Raw genomic sequence first — 5,257 nt, forward strand, 5'->3', positions numbered from 1 at the left:
TTTGTGGGACTGTTCTGTTTGTTGGGATGGAAAACTGGAAGTGTTTCCCTGCGTAAGGATATAGAATATAGAAAGTGCCTTTACAGGGAAGGAAAAGAATTGCTGCAGGAAGAAGAGCTAGAATGAGGAAAGGTTAGAGAATCTTGTCTTTACACCTTTGGTACTTGGATGTTTGTAGCCTCTGGTGGCTGATAAGCTTGTGGATTTTTGAGAAAAGACTTGGAATGCACTTTCTTTCCTGTAGATTGTCCTGTTTTCTTGGCAGAGTAGCAATAACCTTTTTTTATACCTTTTTAAATTATCCAAAGCAAGGATTCTGTCAGGCTGGAGAGAAGTCCCTGTAGAGTTTGGCAGCCCAGCTCTATAAACAGCCTTAAGGTTTCCTGCTAGAAGGCTCTCAATTCCTGCTTCTTCTCAATCTGGGGCTGAGACTGCTCTAATAGTGAAAGTTATTGGTTTGTTTTTTTCAGATACTGATGTAAATATAAATGATTTTGAAAATTCACTTTACTTCTGGGTTCTCTACTGCTGCAGAACAATGCTTTTCTTTCTGGGTTTTTTTTTTTCCATTCCCCCTCTCATCAGAGTACTTCTTATGATACACTCAAGGACTGGTAGTTTCTTCGGCAGTTTTGGAATAAATCCTTAACTGTCCTGACACTGTCTAGGGTTTCCAAGGCTGAGCAGTGCTGCAGACTATTTTTAGGGTTGTAATGTGCCTTCTCTTAAGTCTTGGATAACAGTTACTGAGCAAGTGATTAGTGAAGTACTTGGTGAGTGTTACTTCCCTTTGCCAAAACAAGCCTGCTTTGCCTTCCATGTAGCAATGTGGGTTGTTTCCTTTCCCTCTACTGACTGCTTGCAAAGAAGTAAATATAAAAAGAGGCAAGGAAATTGCAGATCTTGAGAGGAGGACAGAGGCTGAGTGCTCCAGCTATGTGTGAACTCCCTACCACAGCTAGGCAGTGATGTTCTTTCAGGATTCAGCACCATGAACAAGTCTTCCCTGGAGCAGTAGCAGGCAGTGGGCTCTGTCCCCAAAACCCTGTGTGGGCAGATGGGCTTCCCTGCCTCTACAGGTACAAAGAAGGTGGCAGCCCCGTCAGGAGAGCTCTGTCAGGGAGGCTGCTGTGAGTCCAACATCAGTGGAAGGTGTTTGTACACAAGTGTGTGTGGGAGAGAAGGGATCAGGCTTGTCTGTTCACTGCAAATCCTTGACTGTCCGAAGTAGGAGTGGCTTGTGGTGTCCTCTCCAGAACCCAGCACGTTCATAGCAAACCCCTGAGTCATGCTGAAATCTCACTTAGTCTCTTGACTTTAAGGTCTGGCTGACAGCTCAGTTCCATGGTGTGCAGTTATTTTATCTATATTCTGCTTTACTGCTCTCAGCTTTGCTGTGGTGTTCCAAGCTGCAGAGTGAAATACAAGTCTTGAAGTAAATATAAGCTCAGTGAACTTTGCTGGCAAATTGAACCACCCAGGAGATGTCTGCTCATTCCAGACTAAAGCTGGTTAACATTCCTGATAACACCCTTGAAGGTTTGGCCTAGACTCCACAAGCACAGTTAGCAGTAAACATGCACCAGCAGCACAGGTCTGCTAAGCACACGAGTTTTACAACTCTTGAGTGTAACAAAGGCCATGTTACACCCCTAAATGTAATTATTGACTTTACTGTTAAAAATTGAGTTCATTTATTGTACTAATTTTATTCCCTTCTTAATTTTCATGCCTTATTTTCCACAGGTGAGTAGGAGATCCCATATTTGCTGTATTTGTGTCTTCCATATGCTGTAGTGTGTTCCTGCTCCTGAGCCACACACTGTGGAATTGCTGTGCCCTACTTGGTTCACTCTTAAGTAGAAGCTGAAAGTCAGTTAAAAGTATCTTCTTGCTGTTGTAACTGAGAAAATCTTTTTATAGAGCAAAAATATTAATGTTCTGAGTTAGTGACCAACTAGTAGGGGGAAGCAGGTCATTTCTGGTCCCCACTGGCTGTGACAGTAGCTTGTCTTAAGTTCATTGCATGAGGATATAAACATTTTTTCTCAGATAAAACGTGACTGATGTAATTTCCCTGTGATGGCATTAGGCCCTCAGTAACCACCCTGTTGTGGTGTGCTACCAAAGTTAGAAGCCTTTCAGGTTGGGGGTTTATCCCGGTGACACAAAGATGTGTTTCTATATTTATTTTTTTTTCCTTTAAACATAACCACAAACGCTGTTTGCAGCTGCATCCTCACCTGAGTGTGGAGCATGTGATTGCACTGTTGTTCTCTGGGAATCAGGTGGTGATTAAACATTTCTGTTGCGATGCTCTGACAGACCCAGGGTAATCCAAGGAGGCTCGAGCCCTGTGCTGTGGCCACAAGCTCCTGGTCACAGGATATGGGAACACCTGTGCAGCCCCTCTCAGTTCAGACTGACCTTCCTTGGAAGGACAGTGTTTGTTCTGTACAGCCTCTCTCTCTCCATTTGGGCTGCACTTCTTGATAGCTTTTAACTCAGTGGAGGGCTGAGGCAGAGAACTGAAACAACCAAAGCTGGGGAGGGGGGAACACTGAAAAACTTGGAATCCTAAACTCAGGTCTTAGCTTGCAGTGGGATCAGTTCCCAGTGAGTACCGTAGGGAAGGAGCTGTTTCTCTTGATGTGCAAATGGGCAGCAAGTGCAGGTCCTCAGCTGCTGTCTCAACATCTGTCTGTTTACTCTGTAGTTCAAGTTCTGAGGCAGAAAGCTTTTATCTGCCCTGGTCTCTTCTTATGTCACTGTTTCCAAAATATAAGTAATAGATATGAATCTAACAGTTAAAAGGCAGGGCCTGGCAGAGGAGGAGGAGGAAGTAGAAAGCATCAAGAGGTTGGTAAAAGCTGTTTGTTCTGATGCCCTGTTGACAAGACATTGGCACAAGTGCTCCCTTTGGGATCAGGTGTGTGCTTGTACCTGGCTGCTCTGGGTCCTGCATGGCGAGTTTCTTGGCTGTGTTTTGCAGAGGGTGGGGGTAAAGCTGGTGGCTTTTCAAGTCTGCCTGAATGCAAATAAATGCCTGAGAAGACCTTTAATGCAGTGACAGGTGTCTGCACAGAGGAAACTTGGTCTGACCTGTGTGGAATAGTGAAAAGGGAGGAGTGAGCAGAGGAGCCCCAGGCTGGGTGAGCGCCGAGCCCAAGCACAGCACTCTGTTGTGTCCCATGCTGTGCTTTCTTGGCTCAAATAATGGCATTAGCACTGACCAGCATGCAGTAGGACAGTAGAATTTCTTTCCCTGTGGGTTGCTGAGCTGTTCAGCATCCCACTGGTGTGTGCAGATGCTCCACTGCTGTTTGCAGAGCGAAAGGAGTCTTTGTCCAAAGCATTGGTGGGGATTAATCACTGCAGAGGTTTGGGAAGTTTTATTCTGTGCTCCAGCTGTCCTGGCTAACAGTCAACTTTATTTAACCTGTTAATATCTGAGAGCAAGGCCTGAGTGTCTTCTCCACATGTGGAGAGCAGGCCTTTCTTTTCCTGGAATCTGCTGGCCTGTGAAAGGCTTGCAATGAAAGCATGGCTCTGACTGTAAATAAATCTCTTCAGATTCCAGTTGTACAACCAAAGGAATTCAACAAATTCCTATTTTTCTAATCATGACATGCCTTCATTTTAATGCTCTTCCAACTGGCAAATCTCATCTTACACTGCTTTGAAAATAAGGGGCAAGAAGTTGTAATTCTGGCTTGCAAACAGCTGCCATTGTGCTCGTGACAGGTGTCAGTGCTGTGGCTTTGGCCGTGCGGCCGCAGGGACCCTGCATGTGTCCGACTCAGGAGTGGGGAGTTCTCCCCAAACCTGTAGCTCTGGGTTTCTGTGGGGCGTTGACTCAGCCCTAGGTCTCCCTGGATCTATTTGCTCTTGCATTTGCTTCCTTACCTGGAGAAAACTCTGCATCCTGCAGTGCTCACTGACTGTTTGGTATCTGTCAATAAGTGGAAAAATCTGTCTAACATTCCACCTCACCAAGTGTCTGGCTCTCACTGCTAGCCCGTCGCTCTTTGTAATTTTATAACTGCATAAGAAATTAAATCTGTGTTGTGATAAGTATTCTGTGTCTTCTTCCTTTTGTTTGCTACTTGGAGATGGGGCCGGATAAGATCTGGGTAAGGCTGTGTGGCCCAAACCAGAACAGCAGCAGTTTTAAGCCCTTGTTCTCAGCTGTGCTTTGTAGCTGCTCTCCACAGGCACTGTCAGCTTGGGCTTTGCAGGGACTGGGAAAGGACAGGCTGAGTTTTTCCTGGCACATTTTGCTTGCAAATGTAATTTTCCCTCTTGTTCTTCCTTAAAGCTGCTCTTCCCAGGACTTGCATTTGTGTATTTTTCTCATGCTGCTCAGGTGAGTTTGATAACTGCTTTTATTCTTTTTTTTTTCATGGGATGCATCTCAAGCAGTACTCTCATACCCAGCCCGCTCACTGTGCTCTCGCTCCAGGCTTGTTGCTTCTCGCATTCAAGCCCTGGAGGAAGATGTGGACGAGCCCTTGCAGATGGGAGAGGAGGCGGCTCCTGCTTCTGTATCCTTCCTCCTGCAAAGCAGCGATGAGAGCTTTGATCAGGGTGGACAAGAGGAGCAAAAGCCTTTCTGCTCTTGCTGGCAGTGTTGGAGCACACGAGGATGAGATGAGGATGAGATCCCCCTGTTCCCCTGCGCGGCTGTTTCATGGTGAGGTCTCTGCTGAGGAGCTGCAGGCGCTGCCTCCCCTGATCCAGCTCTGGAGGGCAATGCTGCCCTGTCGCTGCTGCTTTGTGCCTCCCTTTGCTCCAGGCAAAATTGGCTCAGATCAGTCTCCAAACTGTTCACTCTGCTGCTGGTGATGTTTCCCTGTCTCCTGCCTGCAGCAAACTGAAGATCTGAGGGGAGCTGCTGGTGGATTCAGGAAGTGGCAGTGACTTCCATCTGCTGTGGTGATGCCAACAACTCCTCGTTCCCTGGGTCCCAGGTGGATGGAGTCATCCAGACCCACTGATGCTTTGGGAGCTCCAACAGCCCCTCTGCTCCTGCCCTAGGGGAGCAAAGCAGAATATTCTCCAGTAAGCATGGGGAAAATTTTTGTGAACAGTGGGTCATGCCCAGCCCTGAAATAGGCAGCTGTGGTTGCCTTCAGGACAGCAGTTTCACATCTGTCTGCTGGTATTGAGTGTGACCCACTGAGCATGAGTTTCCAGGGAAGGGACTGAGCAATCCCATCTCCAATTATTTCTGTTATTACAAGAGTAAACATGGGCT

This window comes from Pseudopodoces humilis, chromosome 18, assembly GCF_049639895.1.
Source record: "Pseudopodoces humilis isolate 2021_Gansu_Grassland_sample_001 chromosome 18, ASM4963989v1, whole genome shotgun sequence".
In the NCBI taxonomy this organism is placed as follows: Eukaryota; Metazoa; Chordata; class Aves; order Passeriformes; family Paridae; genus Pseudopodoces; species Pseudopodoces humilis.